This window comes from Electrophorus electricus, chromosome 21 (assembly GCF_013358815.1).
Source record: "Electrophorus electricus isolate fEleEle1 chromosome 21, fEleEle1.pri, whole genome shotgun sequence".
NCBI lineage: Eukaryota > Metazoa > Chordata > Actinopteri > Gymnotiformes > Gymnotidae > Electrophorus > Electrophorus electricus.
Genome location: NC_049555.1, coordinates 1,471,740 through 1,496,421, shown reverse-complemented (window position 1 = coordinate 1,496,421; position 24,682 = coordinate 1,471,740). Strand labels below are relative to the sequence as shown.

At 40.7% G+C, this 24,682-nt stretch overlaps 1 protein-coding gene across 4 annotated transcripts in view; it reads right to left on the bottom strand.

Annotated features, from left to right (window-relative positions):
* LOC113577699 (4-hydroxy-2-oxoglutarate aldolase, mitochondrial) overlaps positions 1-13,456 on the bottom strand; it is a 37,855-nt gene extending 24,399 nt beyond the window's left edge. Inside the window, exon 1 of one of the 4 annotated variants that reach the window (XM_035520743.1) lies at positions 12,443-13,456. The gene's annotated coding sequence lies outside the window, so the exon portion shown is untranslated. Of the gene's footprint in view, positions 1-5,652; positions 5,820-6,306; positions 6,620-12,442 lie in introns of those variants that run through there. The other 3 variants (XM_027010489.2, XM_027010491.2, XM_027010490.2) reach the window with 3 other exon arrangements.
* Between the last annotated feature and the right edge of the window lie 11,226 nt (positions 13,457-24,682).

Here is a 24,682-nt window from a genome sequence, read left to right as displayed (position 1 = left end):
TCTGGAGAGCCACTACACCACGCTGGGTGCACCTAAATCAGGAAGTGGCTCTGCCTTTGCCGACAAACAAACATACATTTATAGGGAAGACCGCAATTGTCTCCTGTCACAATCATTCTTTGTATTTTTCACTCCATTTAAGGAGTTGTTTTTTTTTTTACTTCGTGCTGAAAGGGCAGCCTTTTTCGTCACCTCTTTCACCTCCCCCTCCCTTCTTTGCTCTCTGTGCGGTCTCCTCCAAGTCTCTTTGTAAAACTGCAGTAATATACGCGACAAGCCTATGCATGTTCTTAATACCCCTTACCCTTTTAAATAATGCAATGTAATTACTCACCCACATCCTATACTTTATGCCATGTTTAATGCCATGTGCCTTTCATTACTGACCCCATCCCACAGGGGTGACCAATTTTATGATTATCAAGGACCCTAAAAAAATAGGTTGAATTTTTTTTCCCCAAAATAACAAAATGTATACCATAGAAGGTTAACTTTAAGTACTTGAATTAAATACACAGCTACCACTAACCATTAGCACTGAAAGGTATCTAGATACAAAATGTTTGTCAGTACCAATAATGTTGTCACGGAACGTTTGCCTCCCGCGAGGCACGTGGTTTGGCCAGCTACGTGCAGTAGGAGGACCTTCGTTTGTGGCCACTCCTGCACACACTTGCACCTCGTTTCGTCTGTGTATTTAAAGCCATGTCAGGGTGTGCAGTATCATTAGTCATTTTTGACTAGCATGTGGATGTAACATCATAAATGTGGATGTAATGTCGTAAATGTCTTGATGTAATGTTCCCTTTATCATTGTTAAAAGCATTTGTTTTTATTGTCCTTGTTTAAATGTTAACCGTTTCATGTTCGTATTAATCGTGTGTAATTCTTGTGAGTGCTGTTAGTGTTTTATGTTTATATGTAAATAAATGTACATCCCAGTCGCTGGAGTTTGTGCGTCCTGCCCCTCGCCCTGCGGCACTCGGGCCACCACGCGTTACACATGTTTACACAACTTTCCAATTATTCAATCAGTTAAGGTATATTTGAAATCCAAACTATGGTTTTATAGCTAGTTCAGATATAAATAAACTAGCAAGCTAAAACTTTAAAGCAATTTCCATAAAATATCCCTTGGATGGAAATGTAGCTAATGTAATTGCTGCACCTTAAGGTGAAACAGAAAATAAGATTAAAATAATTTTAATCTCAGCAATTGAGTATCTACCAGATAACCAGCACCACTTTCTGTACTGATAAATTAGCTAATTTTTAAGCATGGGTCGACATCATCTTAAGCCTGATTTACACTGTGCAATTAAAGCTGTCTTAAATGTAGTGCATGCTACACTCAGTGGTGGATTTGGATGTGGGCAACATGGGTTTTGTCAAGGGGTTGAAGCAGTTTGCTGTGGGAAAAGCACTACTATTAGATGGTCACTAGCTACACCATTTCAATGTATTTGTAGCAATAGCAAATTTTCAAGTTCAAGTTTCAAGTTTGGTTTATTTGTCACATACATAGTCATACACAGTATAACTCGCAGTGAAATGGTTGAGAGTGCTCTGTCCAAACTGAGGAAAAAGAAAACAGGGGTGCATAGAGAAATAAAGATATTCTATATATGTACAAAAATATATTAACAATGTATGTACAATATATGTATATTATGTTTATGTACACAATGTACAATGTATATGGTTATGTATATATGAATATACACAATGCACAGAATGTACAGTTCCATCTTGTAAATTACATATTTACAGTTTTTATGTTAAATGGTGGTAATTGAACATATTTACAGTTATGTTACATGGTGGTGGTGGTCCCCACAGTTTATCAGTTTCCCTGATTCAGGGCCTGAATGGCCTGTGGGAAGAAGCTCATCTTCAGTCTCTCTGTCTTGGTCTTCAGGGAGCAAAAGCACTTCCCTGACCTCAACAGAGAGAAGAGCCTGTTGTTTGGATGGGTGGGGTCCTTCACAATCCTCCTGGCCTTGGTCTGGCACCGCTTGTAGTAGATGGTCTGCAGGTCAGGAAGTTCCATGTGAGTGATGCGCTCTGCTGAACGCACTACCCTTTGGAGTGCTTGTCTGTCCTGCTTCGTGCTATTCCCAAACCAGACTGTGATGTTCCCCGTGAGGATGCTCTTGATAGTGCAGGTGTAGAACTTCACGCGGTACCTTGGAGGGCAGTCTGAAGTCTCTTAAGCGTCTGAGGTGGTAAAGACACTGATGTCTTCTTTGCCAGGGAGATGGTATGGCGGGACCAGGACAGGTCCTGCGAGATGTGAACACCAAGGTACCTGAAACTATCTACTCTCTTCACAGTGGTTCCACTGATCCTCACAGGTTGGTAGTGCCGCTCCTGCTTCTTGCTGCAATCCACAATCAGCTCCTTTGTCTTACTGATGTTTAGGAGGAGATTATTTTCCTGGCACCAGTTTTCCAGGTGTTTAATCTCCTCCAGTTAGGCCCTCTCATCGTTGTCCGAGATCAGGCCCATGACAACGGTGTCGTCAGCAAACTTGACAATGATGGTGGAGCTGGAAGTGGCTGTGCAGTCATAGGTGTACAGTGAGTAGAGCAGGGGGGTTAGGACACAACCCTGAGGAGCTCCAGTGCTGAGGATGAGGCACGGTTGCCCACCCGTACTGATTGTGGTCTGTCTGTTAGGAAGTTGGAGATCCAGTCACACAGGGATGTATGCAGTCCTAGATTCTCCAACTTGGTAGTGAGTAGGGAGGGGATGATAGTGTTAAATGCTGAACTGTAGTCGACAAACAGCATTTTAACATAATTACCCCTCCCTTTGTCCAGGTGGGTCAGTGTGGTGTGGAGCAGATGTGCAATTGCATCATCAGTGGAGCGGTTGTGGCGGTATGCAAACTGCAGTGGGTCCATGGAGGCTGGCAGTGAAGATGTGATGAAGTCTCTGACTAGCTTTTCAAAGCACTTCATCACGACTGATGTGAGGGCAACAGGGCGGTAGTCATTGAGGCCGGAGGGTCGAGGTTTCTTCGGGATGGGGACGATCGTGGATCACTTGAAGGTGGACGGGACGATACCGAGCATCAGGGAGAGATTGAAGATGTCAGTGAATACTGGGGCTAGCTGATCTGCGCAGAATTTGAGGACTTTCCCACAGATACCGTCTGGTCCCACCGCCTTCCTGGTATTCACCCTTTTAAACACTCTCCTCACGTCACTCTCCGTGATGATGAGAGGGTGCTGTTCTATGGTGGGCTCTGCGCATGCACCGTTGGCTGCGCCGATAGTACCATTACCATTTGCACTAGCACTGTTAGCATTGGCGCTGCTAGCATTAGCACTGCTAGATGTAGCCTCGAAGTGAGCGAAGAATGTATTCAGCTCGTTCGTCAGAGACTCATCTGCACTCATCAGTCCGGAGGGTGGCCACAGGGATCTAGAGCCACTCTACTGGAACTGTGTCTCTAGTTTCCTCCCGTAGCACCGCTTCGCCTCCCTCACCACCTGAGCACTCCGTATGATGCAGACTTGTACTCGTCCATATTCCCGCTGATGATCCTCGTGTTGTAGGCAGCAGTGCGAGAGTTCAGAGCCTTGCGGATGGTTTTGTCCACCCAGGGCTTCTGGTTGGGAAACTTCTTGATGGTGATTCTTGGAATCGTGTCATCCACCAGTTTCCCAATGAACCCTACTACTGCCTCCGTAAATTCGCAGACATCATCAGTGCTGCGCCGGAACATGTCCCAGTCTGCGTCATCCAGAGCATCCTGCAGAGCGGCCCCCGATTGGTCTGTCCAGCACGTGACCTCCCTCTGAACTGGAGCTTCCCATTTCAGCCTTTGTTTATATTTTGGTAGGAGGAAGATGGCGGCGTGGTCCGACTTACCAAACGGTTGATCAGCTAGTGCCTTGTAGCTGTCCTTGTATGGGGTGTAGCAGTGGTCAAGTGTCCTATTTCCCCTGGTGGGGAAGATGACGTGCTGGTAAAGGGTGGGCACTGCACGACTGAGGTTAGCGCTGTTGAAATCCCCAACCACGATAAGTGCAGCGTCCCGGTGCTGTGCCTGAAACTGTGTGAGAGCCTCATGAAGTTCCATACAGTGCAGTGTCCATGTTGGCCTGAGGTGGGATGTACACGGTGTTGATGATGACTGAAGTGAACTCCCGGGGAAGGTAGAAAGGATGAAACTTGAGGGCGAGCAGCTCCAGGTTGGGTGAGCAGAAGCGGGCGAGAGTAACAACATTGGCATTGTTGCACCAGCTGTTGTTTACTTTCTCACACACTCCACTGCCTCTCGACTTTCCCGAATCTGCCATCCTGTCCATACGGTAAACCGAGAAGAACTCGGCCGGCTGGATGGCATGGTTTGGTACCGCTGGGTTCAGCCACGACTCGGTGAAGCAGAGGAGATTGCACTACCGAATGTCCCTCTGGAACTTTATCTTGGCCCGGAGGTCGTCGAGCTTGTTGTCCAGAGACTGGACATTGGCTAGCAGGATGCTGGGTAAGGGAGCTCGGTGTGCCCGAGCCCTCAGATTGTTCCTGAAGCCAGCTTGCTTTCCTCGAGGTCTTTTCCTTGCGTCACGTCCTTTCTTTTCCCTCAGGATCTCCGTCGGCCATCTTGGGTCCGGGGTTAGAGACGGCTTGAGGTGAGTGCTATGTATATTAAGAGAAATAAGAGCATCTCTGCTGTACGAGATATGCGTCGTGGTGTAGAGAGAAGGGCTGCGGAGAAATCAGGGGTAGCGGGAAGAGCGAAAAGGGCGAGAAAGATAGCGAAAAGAGCGAAAAAAGTGCCAGGTGTGGACGGAGCAGTCGTGACTGCAGCCGACCTCACCGGCGCCATCTTGGGATCTCACAATTAGCAACGATTAGCTAGGTTTAGCAAATGTTTTACAAGGATTAACTAGGTCATCTACCACGATGATATAAGTTTAAAGATTTAAATATAAATTTAACAGACACATGTGCCCAACTACAATATGGTTATAATTGCATATGTAATTTTACTAATCTCTTTACATTGCTATGGGCCTATCTGAAAGAAGCAGTAAGAAGAAATCCACTATGTGCCCAGGCCACTGAATTAGAGGTTGAACATCTGGCTAGTGATCAGGAGGGCTGGAGGGAAAGGAGAAAACTAAATACAGAGTACACATTGGACAATGCATCAGCACAAAACAATGGAATGGACAATATACCACCATACACTGGAAACTGCTGACTGCATAAAGACAAAATGGACAATTTAACAAACAGATAATACAGAAAGCTAAAAGGACACCTACAGCACACACTGGACTCCACAAGCCATAATGGATACTGGAATACAACACTGACCACTACAGGCCACAATGAACATTAAACGTCCTCTCACATTTGAACACGGACAGAACAAGGAGACCTGGTACCTAAAAAATAGATCGACGTCATATTTTATGACACTGGGAAATTGATTTAACCAGCACCTCTAAAAAAGAAAAGTCTATTATATTGAGAACACGGAGTGAACGGATTTAATTGGAACTCTGAGAAAGGTAGTTCATTACATTAGGTTAGAATGCCAGAGTTCAAGCACAGTAAAAGACTGTAGTAACGTTAATATGGCTACTAGCCAGTGTAACAGATGGAGAGGGCATATAATCAAGAAGAACTTACGTTTGCTTCTGCTAGTGTACGCATGTTGTATGCTGTTATAACAATTCTCTTCCGGACAAGTGCATGAAAGCGGTTTAATCAAACTGTGAAAGAAAAGTTTGGAGTAGCAGCTAGATTGACCATTTCAACCCACTATCCCCAGCCTTCGCAACTGGCTGCAGTAATAAAAGACTCAGATGCGCAATCCAACATTTAGTTGTTACGGTGGCTGGGAAGAGCCAAAGTGCTTCGTTACCCAGCACGATGCAAATACACATAGCATGTTAATCAAAATGTCAAAATATGCGATACATTCACAAATGCGATGCAAATTAATGAGCGCTATATACATTTAGAGAACACTTGCTCTACATGACAACACATGTTTTAAATTTTGGAAATGCGCTTCAAATTCAAAAAAACGCATGCAACTTCAGAAACGCTGAAAATACAATCACAGCCCAACGGAAGAAGGCCACAATACAATGAAAGTGTTGTTTCTGGATTGCACGGAGAATGAAATCCTAAGAGGCCAGCGGGAAGTACCGTGGTCAAGCTATCCTCGCTTTAGCGATTCACAGTCAAGTCCACTACCGATTCCACTACCACATAACAGGAGTTCAGACAGATTTCACTGTACCATTCCTTCATAAATCTGTATTAAATTCATATTACCTTTAGGCAAATTAATGTATTTATTTCATAAAGGCTGCCTTTTTTTCTTCAAGCTTGGGTCCCCTACCAGATGCCTGGAAGCTTGAGTGTCTAGCGTAGAATCCTAGCCTTTCCCATAACTGCACTCTTCTGAACAGAGATCTCGGATGTAGGTCCTAGGATCTGCTGTAGCCATTCTACCAGTTTTGCGTGTCACAGCCCTTAGTGCTCCGATTACCACAGGAAATCACTGTTGCCTTCATGCGCCACGTCTTTTGCAGCTCTTCTCTCAGCCCTAGGTATTTCTCTTCAGCTTCCTGAGACACTGCTTCCTGTTTTTGAAACTGTTAGAGAAGGGTATCTCTACAGACCAGAGTCAGCTCCAAATGGGCAGTACAGCTCCAGATAGGTGGGACTGGCTCCAAATTGAGTTGGACATTACATCAAAGGGCATGCCAAACGTGTTAGCACATCACCTGAGTAGATTATAGCTAACTTCAACCTGTTCAGTGTATTTAGTGGGTGTCGTGAGAGTCAAGATATCATTTTTAAGTAGCAAGTGAAATTACACATAGTTTCATACACTGTTTAGCATGATAAATGACTAAACATTTAAAATATTTTTTATGTTAGCTGTGTAATATTAGCAGGAAAACGAGGACCAAATGTGGAAGACTTTATTAGGATCACAATACAGATAGGGGCTGTATGAGGAGTTGGTAGGATTGTTTGTAATGTGAACTGAAAGTAATTGCAACTCTGTTTTTACACCTCCAACCACAACGAAACAGTGTTTCATTGCAATGCAAAAGGCTTATACACCGTTTCAGAGCAAGATATATAGTTTTTAACCAAAGTGAATAACTTACAATGCGCTAAGAAAACACATATTTGAAGTGAAAAGAGTTTATACAGGGGAGAACAAGTTGTTTGTAATGTGAGCATTGAAAGTAATGCATCTTTTTTACATCTCTAACGACAACGAAACAGTGTTTCACTGCATTGTAATTGGTTTATACACCGTTTCAGAGCAATATATATTGTTTTAAACCAACGTGAATAACTTACATTTTGCTAAGAAAACACATATTTGAAGTGAAAAGAGTTTATACAGGGGAGAACAAGTTGTTTTAAGATGTTTGTAATGTGAGCATTGAAAGTAATGCAACTGTTTTTACATCTCTAACGACAACGAAATAGTGTTTCACTGCATTGTAATTGGTTTATACACAGTTTCAGAGCAATATATATTGTTTTAAACCAAAGTGAATAACTTACATTTGGCTAAGAAAACACATTTTTCAAGTGAAAAGAGTTTATCCAAAGGCATACAAACTGTTTGCAATGAGCACATTGCAGGTATTTGAAACTCTGCTCTTTCACCTCTGCCCACAATGAATAAGAGTTTCAAATCATTCTACTTGACTTTTACATTGGTTCAGAGCAAGGCAAACTATTTTTGACCAAAATGTAAAACAATTTGTAACACGGATTTCAAGTGAAAAGAGTTTATACAGGGGAGAACAAGTTGTTTGTATTGTGAACTGAAATTAATTGCAACTCTGTTTTTACACCTCCAACCACAACGAAACAGCGTTTCATTGCATTGCAAAAGGCTTATACACCGTGTGAAGGAAATATTGTTGTGTTTCTTTCTCTATCATTGTAAAGCGTGAGAAAGCTTAGCATAATATTAGAAGAACAGGACGTTCCCTAGAGAACGTCCTTGAAGAAATACACTCCTTCCAAGGAGTTATCTGGTCTCAGCAGAAGCAAACCCTCCCTCGTTCTCTCGAACGCTACGGCTATTATATAAGGGGAGGGAAATCACCCAAAGGGGAGCGAAGCAAATAGGCACGCTCATTTTTTGAAACTAATAACTCAATAAAATCTTCTTATCCACATCTGACTCCTTGTTTGCTGAATTTCCACCACAGAATTTGGCGTAGTCGGCAGGATCAGCGAGAGGCACCATGCGGAGCGGCGGTGACTAAACTTCGAGGACGCTCCTCAGAGAGAAAACTGAGCTGGAGGAAGAGGGAAACCCCGGGGTTGTGCTCCGCCTGATCTAACGAACAGAAAGTAAGTGGTGAAGTTCAGTAATTTAATCCTAGAAGAAAGTGACATAGTGATCCGCCTGAGTCTACCCTGGGGTGGGTCTGTAAAGTAGCATAGTATATGAGATACTAGGGCTTAAAAATAGGGTCTAGAGGACTCCGGAGTCTGGGACTCCGCCAGCCTAAGAGAATAGGCACACTGAGTAGACGTACTGTAAGAAATAGGCCCGGGCCGACAGAACACCCCGCAGGGAAAGGAGTGGACTCAGTATACTAGCACGATTTGCTGGAGCGGAACTAATCCATATCGGGGGTAGATGGTGTGGATAATAAGATAAAAAATAGGAAAATTGTAGAGAGTAGGTAAGTTTCCTTTGTTCGTTTGTTGCCTGAATCCAAAAGTAAAAAAAAAAAAAAAAAAATGGGTGCAGGCAATAGTAAGGAGTATGAGTTCGGTAAGGACAAGCTCTCCAGTAGCCTATTCTTTCAAATGAGTAAAGATTATGGGGAACATGTAAACAAACATGTCCCGTTTTGGATTAAACATTATGGGTTTAATACCTCAGGGACGCTGAGTGTTGCATACCTGTTAAAATTAATTAAGAGAGTCGAGGTCAAACCTAGAGAAGCTGATAAGAAAGCACGGAAATATTTTGACAAAAACAGTGAGGATATGCTAGAAAAGGCAAAAATGTGGTTAGAAGAAGCTGAGAAAAGGCAGAAGAAACAGGAAGGGCAAAAGAAATGTAATAACGAAGTATCTCAGTGTGTTTCCTTAGCTGATCCTGACCTCGATGCCGCCCCACCAAGAGCCCCCCAGCTGATTCAGCAACCACAAGCGCTAGCAAATCCACCTCCTTATCCCCAACCAGGAACTTCATCAACACCAAAGCCGTCTCCATATGACGAATTAAGACGACAACTGGAGGCAATAACCTCACCAGTGGCTCATCGTACCCGAAGCCACACCCCTGCAGAGTCCTCCACAGAGCCTGAGGTAGGCTATGCCCCATAGTTCCCGATGGTGGAAGTGTCAGGACCTGAGGGAGTGATTATGGTCCACCGTCACTGGACTACAGACGACATCATGAAAGCGGCCGACGGCCTGAGCAAGCCAGGTGATATCGGCGGACGACGCTTCGGACAAGAACTGATGGCATTCATGCAGTCCTGCAGACCAACACAGGTTGAACTGAGACGGTTGTTGATGATTCGACTCGGACCACAGTATAATCGCATCGATAGAAACTGGGGGAATGGAGATGTCCGTCTCCATCTGCCTGAGTGGAATGCACCGCCCCAAGGCCAACCTGACCTAAATGGCCCATACAGAGAGATGATAAGAGGACTCATCGAAAGGGTGGAAACGGCCTATCCTACCACCATCAACACCGACGTGATCGCATCATGCAAACAGAAAGATGACGAACCCATCGCTGACTTTCTCGTCCGTCTGACACGTGTCCACACTGACCATTGTGGCATTGACACACCAGCACAACGAGCAGCAGGACCCGGAGAAGTAGGTGCGTGGGAAGCTCATCTGAGAAACAGCTTCCTAATGAATATGAGAAAAGACATCAGCGATCTCATTAAAAAAAATCTCATTAAAAAAAATACTGCATAGGCTATAGTAGAGCTCCCCTATCTACTATTGAGGAGCACGCCAAGCATCATGAGACGATCCTGGGAAAGAAAGACGCCAAACGAGAGCGTCAACGAGCAGATACCACGCACCAGGCAATGCTAACGCTAGTCCAGACGGTGGGAGACCAAGGGAAAGGTCGCGGACGAGAAAACAATCGTGGAAGGGGACGGAGGGAAAAACGAGTGGATGAAAGAGCAGGAATGCTACAACTGTGGAAAGCTTGGACATTTCGCCAGAGATTGCCCAGAGGAGGAGAACTCTTATAGCGGGGGCACAGACCTGGATCCCACTATCCACGAATGACGGGCGGTGGAGAGGCAGGACAGCAGCGGACCACTGAGTGAAGACGGCAAAAGGGAAGTAACAAATTTAAATTACCAACTATTGCAGCAGATTAGTAAAGGGCCAAGAGGCCTCCCCGAAGTAACTGTGAAAGTAGAGGGAAAAAATGTTAGGTTTTTGGTTGACAGTGGTGCCACCCACTCAGTGTTAAAAGAAGGATTAATAGAATGTAAAATGAGAACAGGATATGGGATAACAGTAATCGGAGTAGGGGGTCATCCCATTGATGAAAGGATGTCCGAGCCTCTCCAATGTAGTTTAGGAAACAGCCAATTCAAACACAGCTTTTTGGTGTCAGAAACCTGTCCAATTAATTTGTTAGCTAGATATTTAATGTGTAAACTTGGGTGCACAATTAGCAGCAACCCAGAGGGGTTATTTGTTATGTGGGAAACACCTACACAGGGAGTCCAGCTAGAGGCAGGAGTCCCTTTGTACGTGTATGAATTGCAGTGCACTGCTGGGGAAGTACTAACACATTTTATGACTGAAGTTACTAACACGCTACCTGGTGAGCTGACAGTTAAACAAAGTGATTCTATTCACTGTACAATGAAGGTCCATGAGGGATCTGATGTTGATTTTGAACAAAAATTTGACTTAAGGGGCAGTGACAGTCTGATTATCACAGCTATAGCGTGGGACTGCGAGTGGGCTGCGGGAGTGGTGCAGCTCTCAGCTAAACAGAAATCTTTATATTCAATCTCACATGCAGCACCTCATGTGTCGCTGGCTAGCGCACATGTTGACCCAGACTGGCAGAGAGTAGGGTTGTGGACAAAACGCATGTTGAGCACAACTGATTGGATAAAAGAACCCCAGTGTAAAGTCATGTACAGCCCAAGCATAGGTGTGTGGAAAATGCCAACCCCGTATAGGCTAAATTGTAAAAGGGGGGTTGAGCTTGTAAGTCCTAATATAGTAATTATGGCAGCCTCTGTTACCCTCTCAGAGGAAGAGGAGGAGGAATTGAAAACAGTTCCTGCAGGATTATGGGCACAGGGAAAAAATGATGTGGGCTTAATAAAAGGATGTGAGCCTGTCCACATCACCCCAAAATCTGATTACAGACCACGCCAGCAGCAATACCCTCTAAAACTAGAGGCAGTGGAGGGCATCAGGCCTGTGTTCCAATCATTAAAACAAGCAGGAGTTATCGTACCATGCCCAGACTCACCAGTACGTACTCCAATTTTCCCAGTTAAAAAGCCAGGGAGAGATGAATGGAGATTTGTGCAGGATTTGCAGGCTGTCAACACGGCAGTACACCCTAGAGCCCCAGAAGTTCCAAACCCGCACACCATTCTCTCTCAGATCCCACCAGACAGTAAGTGGTTCAGTGTAGTTGATTTGTCCAACGCGTTCTTTAGCGTACCTGTGCACAAGGATAGCCAATTTTGGTTTGCTTTTACTTTTGAAGGAAAGCCATACACATTCACGAGATTGTGTCAGGGGTATTGTGAATCACCAACAATTTACAATGCCGCCTTACATCGAAGCCTAGAGGTTTTAGAACTCCCTGAAGGAACAGCCTTGCTGCAATACGTTGATGATCTTTTGATTTGTGGAAGAACACGAGAAGCGTGTAAACAAGCCACGGTGGCACTGCTACATCATTTAGCAGGGGAAGGCCACAAGGCATCCAAATCCAAATTACAGTTTTGTAAGCAGCAAGTGCATTTTTTAGGACATGACATCACTGAACAAACGCGCATGCTGACTAAAGACCGAGTGAATGCCATTTTGACTATACCAAAGCCCATGATGAAAAAACAACTGTTGTCCTTTTTAGGAATGTGTTCCTATTGTAGGACATTCATACCATCCTATGCAGAACATGAGGGACCACTCAGAGATATAATACCGACCAAAGGGTCAAATTCCTCACAGCCGGAATGGACGCCGGAAGCTGAGGCGGCCTTCACAACACTGAAACAGCTGTTACAAGTCATGCCAGCGTTGGGCATTCCAGACCCAAACAAATCATTTGAACAGACAGTAGATGTTAAAGGGCAATATATGATAAGTGTATTGACACAGAAACATGGGGACAAACAAAGGCCGGTGGCCTACTTCTCAGGAAAATTAGATACAGTCGCAGCAGGCCTACCTTTATGTGTAAGAGCTGTGGCAGCCGCCGAGAAGGCACTAGTGGCTTCCAGAGACATAGTAGGCTACGCCAAGCTTACCCTATATGTGCCTCATGCAGTGTCAAGAATACTGCAAGATCAAAAGGTGGCACATTTGTCCACTCAGCGATGGCTTAGATACCACACTGCCTTACTAGACCTGCCAAATGTTACTGTGAAACGATGCACAACTCTAAACCCCTCCACTCTATTGCCTACAGGGGAGGAGGGAGAGCCCCATGACTGCCAACAGGTGTTAGAAATTGCAACATCTCCCAGAATAGATTTAAAGGAGGAACCAATATTTAATGCGGACCTGGAATTGTTTGTGGACGTGTCGCTAAACGTGACTCTCAAGGCACTAATCGAGCAGCATATGCTGTTGTGTCACACACAGAAGTGGTGAAAGCAGAATCACTCCCATCTAATTACTCAGCGCAGGCAGCTGAACTTGTTGCACTCATACAGGCGTGTAAACTAGCACAAGATAAGACCGTGAACGTCTGGACCGATTCCTGGTACGCGTGGGGAGTGGCACATGACTTTGGGGCTATTTGGAGACATCGTAACTTCCTTACGAGCTCAGGAGCAAAGATAAAGAACCATTGCCTAGTAGCAGAACTGTTGGAAGCAATCCAACTACCAAAGAAAGTGGCCATCATAAAATGTGCAGCACACACAAAAGCAGGGGACCCTGTGTCGAGAGGAAACGCTTATGCAGACAAAGTAGCTCAACTCACAGCCACACAACCAGTCCATACACAAATGGCACAAATAGATAATGGAACCAGGATAACAACCAAAGATATCCAAAAACAAGCTACTCCACAAGCTTATGTGAAATGGAAAAAAGGGGGGTGCAAACAAATAGGCGGGATATGGGTACACCCAGAGATAAACAAACCCTGTCTCCCCACGGCTTACATGAAAGGACTAATTGAGATTGCTCATGGGAGGAGTCACATGAGCAAAGGGGGGATAGTGGAAAGTATAACAAAATATTGGTATGCACCAGGAATAAACACACACACCAGAAAATTTTGTTCCCGATGCTTGGTATGTGCACAAAACACACCACACAGAGACAATCATACCAAACACGCACCCGCCAGACGCCTAGTGAGCCTTTTCAACATTGGCAAATAGATTTCGTAGAACTGACACCAGCTGAAGGAAAGAGATACATGCTTGTGTGTGTGTGCATGTTTAGTAAGTGGGTGGAGGCCTTCCCAACGGGAAAACAAGATAGTGAGGCAGTAGCAAAAGCGCTATTGAGAGAAATTATTCCCCGGTGGGGGTTACCACAACGAGTGTCCAGTGACAATGGGACACCCTTCGTACACGAAGGACTAAAAGCTTTGACTAAATACCTAGGGGTAGATATGAGAAAACACTGCAGTTACCACCCTGCTAGTGCAGGGGCAGTAGAATGGACAAACGGCACCATTAAAGGAGGTCTAGCTAAAGTAACGCAGGAAACAGGCATGAATTGGGTAAAATGCCTTCCCCTCGTCCTGTGGCAATGTCGAACCAGACCACAGGCACGAACAGGGTTATCAGCTTTTGAAATAGTGTTTGGACGGCCTCCCAACACGGGGGTGGGTCCGCCTGACTGGGATACTAACCTGATCAATGAATCACTTTTGCAGTACTGTGTGTCTCTGCACAAATCTCTCTCCCATGTGTCTAAGCAGGTGAAGGCAGTTCTTCCCGAGGTGATGGATACTCCACTCCACACCCACCAACCAGGTGATTGGGTGCTGATAAAGGACTTCAGAAGGAAGCGGTGGAACCAGCCCAGGTGGAGAGGACCATTCCAGTGCTGCTGACGACTAACACCGCCGTCAAAACCGACGGACGAGCAACGTGGATACACCACACTCATTGCAAGAAGGCGCCAGAACGACCTGAGGACTCATGATGAATTCTCTGTTTGTCACTATCCTACTCACTACTCTCGCCCCGATCGCGGGACGACAACTCCTGCCAGAGGAAAGATGCAAAGGCAATATCGCTTGTGCAATGGCATTGGTGACGGCAACCACTGCCAAGCCAAACCAGTCTTGCCTAGTGTGTCACCCCTTTTAGGTGCCATGGACGCCCATACCCATCACCCACGACATGGCGACCCAGATGACCAATAAGACTACATGTGAACTAAATAGGCTAACAGGACAGCTCTATAATTTATCTAGAGAAATCATAAGCTCGATGAAAATACCCGGCTGGGCGGGTAATGGGAGGGCAGAAGTGGCACATCGAAATAATGACTGCGAGACTACGACAAAGATGCATTTAGCCGATATGACTTTTGATACAACTAATATTCAAGGGGACTGGTGCTTGTGTTCAAAAGGGGGGGAACCCACTGACCCTTATCTAGGACATACCGAGTGTAAGGTGAATTATATAGCATTAGATAAGGATGGGCACAACTGTACCATTCAGGGAAGAAATGAATTAAGGAATGCCACAAAAACCTTTAGTGGGAGATGCAACAGTATAGTCAACCCTATTACACAAGGGGCAATGATGTGGGCATGTGGGGCAAAAACCTACTCCGCCCTCCCCATTACCAAGGCCAGTAATTGGAAGAAAACTGGAAAGAACTATGAGTTCCAGTGGTCAGGATGTTGCACACCAGTACTCCTAACCCCGCCAGTGTCTATTTTCAAACTACGTGGGGCACATGCACACACCATACATAAACGAGGCACTGGCAAGCAGCACCCCGCTAAATACAATGGCTATACCCTGGCCGACCCATGGACCACCCCTGCATCGGCAATAGGTTGGTCTATATTTCTGGGAGGAGGCACCACTGCAGCCTTGAATAAGATTAACGGTTTAGCGTGGCAAGTCCTAACTCTGGCCAATAGGACTGAGAAGATTTTTACACTCCTAAACCAAGAATTGCACCAGATTCGCCAAGTAGTCCTGCAGAATAGAATGGCCTTAGATTTGCTCCTAACTGAGGAAGGTGGGGTGTGTAAGAAGATAAATGTATCATGTTGTTTTCACATCCCAGATTATTATGATAATATAACAGACCTGATTACACATATGAAACAGGACATCCAGGAGCCGTCCCCAGCAGACAATTCATGGTTCTCATGGTTCACCTTGGCCCTGGGCCCGTGGGGACACTGGGCAATGACGGTGCTTTTTCCTGTGTTCATTGTCGTATTGATGGTTATGTGTTTCCTGCCATGTATTATGAATTGTTGTGTCACCTGGGTGACTAATCTTACTCGTGTACAGTATCAACTGTTGCAAGAATTGCCAGAGGGGGTGGATGAGGATTCTGAGGAATTTAATGACCTCCAGGCACTATTCACTGAAAATTAAAGTCTAGATGATGTTGATGATTGACAAAGAATCAAAGGGGGTAAGTGTGAAGGAAATATTGTTGTGTTTCTTTCTCTATCATTGTAAAGCGTGAGAAATCTTAGCATAAGATTAGAAGAACAGGACGTTCCCTAGAGAACGTCCTTGAAGAAATACACTCCTTCCAAGGAGTTATCTGGTCTCAGCAGAAACAAACCCTCCCTCGTTCTCTCGAACGCTACGGCTATTATATAAGGGGAGGGAAATCACCCAAAGGGGAGCGAAGCAAATAGGCACGCTCATTTTTTGAAACTAATAACTCAATAAAATCTTCTTATCCACATCTGACTCCTTGTTTGCTGAATTTCCACCACAACCGTTTCAGAGCAAGATATATTGTTTTTAACCAAAGTGAATAACTTACAATGCGCTAAGAAAACACATATTTCAAGTGAAAAGATTTTATACAGGGGAGAAACAAGGTGTTTTAACCTGTTTGTAATTTGACCATTTAAAGTAATTGTAACTCTGTTTCTACACCTCTAACCACAAGGAGGCAACGTTTCCATGCATTGTATTCGGCTTATACATAGTTTCAGAGCAAGAAATACTGTTTTTAACCAAAGTGAATAACACAATTTCCTAAGAAAACACATATTTCAAGTGAAAAGATTTTATACCGGGTGGAGAAACAAGTTGTTTTAACCTGTTTGTAATTTGACCATTTAAAGTAATTGCAACTCTGTTTCTACACCTCTAACTACAAGGAGGCAACGTTTCCATGCATTGTATTCGGCTTATACATAGTTTCAGAGCAAGAAATACTGTTTTTAACCAAAGTGAATAACACACAATTTCCTAAGAAAACACATATTTCAAGTGAAAAGATTTTATACCGGGTGGAGAAACAAGTTGTTTTAACCTGTTTGTAATTTGACCATTTAAAGTAATTGCAACTCTGTTTCTACACCTCTAACCAGAAAGAAACAGGGCTTCTATGCATTGTAATCAGTTTATACACTGTTTCAGAGCAAGACATCTTGTTTTTAAGCAAACTGAATAACTTACAATATCCTAAGAAAACACATATATCAAGTGAAAAGATTTTATACAAGGGAGAAACAAGGTGTTTTAACATGTTTGTAATTTGACCATTTAAAGTAATTGCAACTCTGTTTCTACACCTCTAACCAGAAAGAAACAGGGCTTCTATGCATTGTAATCAGCTTATACACTGTTTCAGAGCAAGACATCTTATTTTTAAGCAAACTGAATAACTTACAATATCCTAAGAAAACACATATTTCATATAAACAGATTTTATCCAGGGTAGAAACAAGGTGTTTTATCATGTTTGTAATTTGACCATTTAAAGTAATTGCAACTCTGTTTCTACACCTCTAACCAGAAAGAAACAGGGTTTCTATGCATTGTAATCAGCTTATACACTGTTTCAGAGCAAGACATCTTATTTTTAAGCAAACTGAATAACTTACAATATCCTAAGAAAACACATATTTCAAGTGAAAAGATTTTATACAGGGGAGAAACAAGGTGTTTTAACCTGTTTGTAATTTGACCATTTAAAGTAATTGTAACTCTGTTTCTACACCTCTAACCACAAGGAGGCAACGGTTTCCATGCATTGTATTCGGCTTATACATAGTTTCAGAGCAAGAAATACTGTTTTTAACCAAAGTGAATAACTTACAATTTCCTAAGAAAACACATATTTCAAGTGAAAAGATTTTATACCGGGTGGAGAAACAAGTTGTTTTAACCTGTTTGTAATTTGACCATTTAAAGTAATTGCAACTCTGTTTCTACACCTCTAACCAGAAAGAAACAGGGCTTCTATGCATTGTAATCAGCTTATACACTGTTTCAGAGCAAGACATCTTATTTTTAAGCGAACTGAATAACTTACAATATCCTAAGAAAACACATATTTCAAGTGAAAAGATTTTATACAGGGGAGAAACAAGGTGTTTTAACCTGTTTGTAATTTGACCATTTAAAGTAATTGTAACTCTGTTTCTACACCTCTAACCACAAGGAGGCAACGTTTCCATGCATTGTATTCGGCTTATACATAGTTTCAGAGCAAGAAATACTGTTTTTAACCAAAGTGAATAACACACAATTTCCTAAGAAAACACATATTTCAAGTGAAAAGATTTTATACCGGGTGGAGAAACAAGTTGTTTTAACCTGTTTGTAATTTGACCATTTAAAGTAATTGCAACTCTGTTTCTACACCTCTAACCAGAAAGAAACAGGGCTTCTATGCATTGTAATCAGCTTATACACTGTTTCAGAGCAAGACATCTTATTTTTAAGCAAACTGAATAACTTACAATATCCTAAGAAAACACATATTTCATATAAACAGATTTTATCCAGGGTAGAAACAAGGTGTTTTATCATGTTTGTAATTTGACCATTTAAAGTAATTGCAACTCTGTTTCTACACCTCTAACCAGAAAGAAACAGGGTTTCTATGCATTGTAATCAGCTTATACACTGTTTCAGAGCAAGACATCTTATTTTTAAGCAAACTGAATAACTTACAATATCCTAAGAAAACACATATTTCAAGTGAAAAGATTTTATACAGGGGAGAAACAAGGTGTTTTAACCTGTTTGTAATTTGACCATTTAAAGTAATTGTAACTCTGTTTCTACACCTCTAACCACAAGGAGGCAACGTTTCCATGCATTGTATTCGGCTTATACATAGTTTCAGAGCAAGAAATACTGTTTTTAACCAAAGTGAATAACTTACAATTTCCTAAGAAAACACATATTTCAAGTGAAAAGATTTTATACCGGGTGTAGAAAAAAGTTGTTTTAACATGTTTGTAATTTGACCATTTAAAGTAATTGCAACTCTGTTTCTACACCTCTAACCACAAGGAGGCAACGTTTCCATGCATTGTATTCGGCTTATACATAGTTTCAGAGCAAGAAATACTGTTTTTAACCAAACTGAATAACTTACAATATCCTAAGAAAACACATATTTCAAGTGAAAAGATTTTATACAGGGGAGAAACAAGGTGTTTTAACATGTTTGTAATTTGACCATTTAAAGTAATTGCAACTCTGTTTCTACACCTCTAACCAGAAAGAAACAGGGCTTCTATGCATTGTAATCAGCTTATACACTGTTTCAGAGCAAGACATCTTGTTTTTAAGCAAACTGAATAACTTACAATATCCTAAGAAAACACATATTTCAAGTGAAAAGATTTTATACAGGGGAGAAACAAGGTGTTTTAACATGTTTGTAATTTGACCATTTAAAGTAATTGCAACTCTGTTTCTACACCTCTAACCAGAAAGAAACAGGGCTTCTATGCATTGTAATCAGCTTATACACTGTTTCAGAGCAAGACATCTTGTTTTTAAGCAAACTGAACAACTTACAATATCCTAAGAAAACACATATTTCATAGTAAACAGATTTTATCCAGGGGAGAAACAAGGTGTTTTAACATGTTTGTAATTTGACCATTTAAAGTAATTGCAACTCTGTTTCTACACCTCTAACCACAAGGAGGCAACGTTTCGATGCATTGTAATCGGCTTATACACTGTTTCAGAGCAAGACATCTTGTTTTTAAGCAAACTGAATAACTTACAATATCCTAAGAAAACACATATTTCAAGTGAAAAGATTTTATACAGGGGAGAAACAAGGTGTTTTAACATGTTTGTAATTTGACCATTTAAAGTAATTGCAACTCTGTTTCTACACCTCTAACCAGAAAGAAACAGGGCTTCTATGCATTGTAATCGGCTTATACACTGTTTCAGAGCAAGACATACTGTTTTTAAGCAAACTGAATAACTTACAATATCCTAAGAAAACACATATTTCAAGTGAAAAGATTTTATACAGGGGAGAAACAAGGTGTTTTAACATGTTTGTAATTTGACCATTTAAAGTAATTGCAACTCTGTTTCTACACCTCTAACCAGAAAGAAACAGGGCTTCTATGCATTGTAATCAGCTTATACACTGTTTCAGAGCAAGACATCTTATTTTTAAGCAAACTGAATAACTTACAATATCCTAAGAAAACACATATTTCAAGTGAAAAGATTTTATACAGGGGAGAAACAAGGTGTTTTAACCTGTTTGTAATTTGACCATTTAAAGTAATTGTAACTCTGTTTCTACACCTCTAACCACAAGGAGGCAACGTTTCCATGCATTGTATTCGGCTTATACATAGTTTCAGAGCAAGAAATACTGTTTTTAACCAAAGTGAATAACTTACAATTTCCTAAGAAAACACATATTTCAAGTGAAAAGATTTTATACCGGGTGGAGAAACAAGTTGTTTTAACCTGTTTGTAATTTGACCATTTAAAGTAATTGCAACTCTGTTTCTACACCTCTAACCAGAAAGAAACAGGGCTTCTATGCATTGTAATCAGCTTATACACTGTTTCAGAGCAAGACATCTTGTTTTTAAGCAAACTGAATAACTTACAATATCCTAAGAAAACACATATTTCAAGTGAAAAGATTTTATACAGGGGAGAAACAAGGTGTTTTAACATGTTTGTAATTTGACCATTTAAAGTAATTGCAACTCTGTTTCTACACCTCTAACCAGAAAGAAACAGGGCTTCTATGCATTGTAATCAGCTTATACACTGTTTCAGAGCAAGACATCTTGTTTTTAAGCAAACTGAACAACTTACAATATCCTAAGAAAACACATATTTCAAGTGAAAAGATTTTATACAGGGGAGAAACAAGGTGTTTTAACATGTTTGTAATTTGACCATTTAAAGTAATTGCAACTCTGTTTCTACACCTCTAACCACAAGGAGGCATTGTTTCCTATGCATTGTAATCGGCTTATACACTGTTTCAGAGCAAGACATCTTGTTTTTAACCAAACTGAATAACTTACAATATCCTAAGAAAACACATATTTCAAGTGAAAAGATTTTATACAGGGGAGAAACAAGGTGTTTTAACATGTTTGTAATTTGACCATTTAAAGTAATTGCAACTCTGTTTCTACACCTCTAACCAGAAAGAAACAGGGCTTCTATGCATTGTAATCAGCTTATACACTGTTTCAGAGCAAGACATCTTGTTTTTAAGCAAACTGAATAACTTACAATATCCTAAGAAAACACATATTTCAAGTGAAAAGATTTTATACAGGGGAGAAACAAGGTGTTTTAACATGTTTGTAATTTGACCATTTAAAGTAATTGCAACTCTGTTTCTACACCTCTAACCAGAAAGAAACAGGGCTTCTATGCATTGTAATCAGCTTATACACTGTTTCAGAGCAAGACATCTTGTTTTTAAGCAAACTGAACAACTTACAATATCCTAAGAAAACACATATTTCAAGTGAAAAGATTTTATACAGGGGAGAAACAAGGTGTTTTAACATGTTTGTAATTTGACCATTTAAAGTAATTGCAACTCTGTTTCTACACCTCTAACCACAAGGAGGCAACGTTTCCATGCATTGTATTCGGCTTATACATAGTTTCAGAGCAAGAAATACTGTTTTTAACCAAAGTGAATAACACAATTTCCTAAGAAAACACATATTTCAAGTGAAAAGATTTTATACAGGGGAGAAACAAGGTGTTTTAACCTGTTTGTAATTTGACCATTTAAAGTAATTGTAACTCTGTTTCTACACCTCTAACTACAAGGAGGCAACGTTTCCATGCATTGTATTCGGCTTATACATAGTTTCAGAGCAAGAAATACTGTTTTTAACCAAAGTGAATAACACACAATTTCCTAAGAAAACACATAGTTCAAGTGAAAAGATTTTATACCGGGTGGAGAAACAAGTTGTTTTAACATGTTTGTAATTTGACGATTTAAAGTAATTGCAACTCTGTTTCTACACCTCTAACCAGAAAGAAACAGGGCTTCTATGCATTGTAATCAGTTTATACACTGTTTCAGAGCAAGACATCTTATTTTTAAGCAAACTGAATAACTTACAATATCCTAAGAAAACACATATTTCATATAAACAGATTTTATCCAGGGTAGAAACAAGGTGTTTTAACATGTTTGTAATTTGACCATTTAAAGTAATTGCAACTCTGTTTCTACACCTCTAACCAGAAAGAAACAGGGCTTCTATGCATTGTAATCAGCTTATACACTGTTTCAGAGCAAGACATCTTGTTTTTAAGCAAACTGAATAACTTACAATATCCTAAGAAAACACATATTTCAAGTGAAAAGATTTTATACAGGGGAGAAACAAGGTGTTTTAACATGTTTGTAATTTGACCATTTAAAGTAATTGCAACTCTGTTTCTACACCTCTAACCAGAAAGAAACAGGGCTTCTATGCATTGTAATCAGCTTATACACTGTTTCAGAGCAAGACATCTTGTTTTTAAGCAAACTGAATAACTTACAATATCCTAAGAAAACACATATTTCATATAAACAGATTTTATCCAGGGTAGAAACAAGGTGTTTTATCATGTTTGTAATTTGACCATTTAAAGTAATTGCAACTCTGTTTCTACACCTCTAACCAGAAAGAAACAGGGCTTCTATGCATTGTAATCAGCTTATACACTGTTTCAGAGCAAGACATCTTGTTTTTAAGCAAACTGAATAACTTACAATATCCTAAGAAAACACATATTTCAAGTGAAAAGATTTTATACAGGGGAGAAACAAGGTGTTTTAACCTGTTTGTAATTTGACCATTTAAAGTAATTGTAACTCTGTTTCTACACCTCTAACTACAAGGAGGCAACGTTTCCATGCATTGTATTCGGCTTATACATAGTTTCAGAGCAAGAAATACTGTTTTTAACCAAAGTGAATAACTTACAATTTCCTAAGAAAACACATATTTCAAGTGAAAAGATTTTATACCGGGTGGAGAAACAAGGTGTTTTAACATGTTTGTAATTTGACCATTTAAAGTAATTGCAACTCTGTTTCTACACCTCTAACCAGAAAGAAACAGGGCTTCTATGCATTGTAATCAGCTTATACACTGTTTCAGAGCAAGACATCTTATTTTTAAGCGAACTGAATAACTTACAATATCCTAAGAAAACACATATTTCAAGTGAAAAGATTTTATACAGGGGAGAAACAAGGTGTTTTAACCTGTTTGTAATTTGACCATTTAAAGTAATTGTAACTCTGTTTCTACACCTCTAACCACAAGGAGGCAACAGGTTTCCATGCATTGTAATTCGGCTTATACATAGTTTCAGAGCAAGAAATACTGTTTTTAACCAAAGTGAATAACTACAATTTCCTAAGAAAACACATATTTCAAGTGAAAAGATTTTATACCGGGTGGAGAAACAAGTTGTTTTAACCTGTTTGTAATTTGACCATTTAAAGTAATTGCAACTCTGTTTCTACACCTCTAACCAGAAAGAAACAGGGCTTCTATGCATTGTAATCAGCTTTATACACTGTTTCAGAGCAAGACATCTTGTTTTTAAGCAAACTGAATAACTTACAATATCCTAAGAAAACACATATATCAAGTGAAAAGATTTTATACAAGGGAGAAACAAGGTGTTTTAACATGTTTGTAATTTGACCATTTAAAGTAATTGCAACTCTGTTTCTACACCTCTAACCAGAAAGAAACAGGGCTTCTATGCATTGTAATCAGCTTATACACTGTTTCAGAGCAAGACATCTTGTTTTTAAGCAAACTGAATAACTTACAATATCCTAAGAAAACACATATTTCAAGTGAAAAGATTTTATACAGGGGAGAAACAAGGTGTTTTAACCTGTTTGTAATTTGACCATTTAAAGTAATTGTAACTCTGTTTCTACACCTCTAACCACAAGGAGGCAACGTTTCCATGCATTGTATTCGGCTTATACATAGTTTCAGAGCAAGAAATACTGTTTTTAACCAAAGTGAATAACACAATTTCCTAAGAAAACACATATTTCAAGTGAAAAGATTTTATACAGGGGAGAAACAAGGTGTTTTAACCTGTTTGTAATTTGACCATTTAAAGTAATTGTAACTCTGTTTCTACACCTCTAACCACAAGGAGGCAACGGTTTCCATGCATTGTATTCGGCTTATACATAGTTTCAGAGCAAGAAATACTGTTTTTAACCAAAGTGAATAACACTACAATATTCCTAAGAAAACACATAGTTCAAGTGAAAAGATTTTATACAGGGTGGAGAAACAAGTTGTTTTAACATGTTTGTAATTTGACGATTTAAAGTAATTGCAACTCTGTTTCTACACCTCTAACCAGAAAGAAACAGGGCTTCTATGCATTGTAATCAGTTTATACACTGTTTCAGAGCAAGACATCTTATTTTTAAGCAAACTGAATAACTTACAATATCCTAAGAAAACACATATTTCATATAAACAGATTTTATCCAGGGTAGAAACAAGGTGTTTTATCATGTTTGTAATTTGACCATTTAAAGTAATTGCAACTCTGTTTCTACACCTCTAACCAGAAAGAAACAGGGCTTCTATGCATTGTAATCAGCTTATACACTGTTTCAGAGCAAGACATCTTGTTTTTAAGCAAACTGAATAACTTACAATATCCTAAGAAAACACATATTTCAAGTGAAAAGATTTTATACAGGGGAGAAACAAGGTGTTTTAACCTGTTTGTAATTTGACCATTTAAAGTAATTGTAACTCTGTTTCTACACCTCTAACCACAAGGAGGCAACGTTTCCATGCATTGTATTCGGCTTATACATAGTTTCAGAGCAAGAAATACTGTTTTTAACCAAAGTGAATAACACAATTTCCTAAGAAAACACATATTTCAAGTGAAAAGATTTTATACAGGGGAGAAACAAGGTGTTTTAACCTGTTTGTAATTTGACCATTTAAAGTAATTGTAAC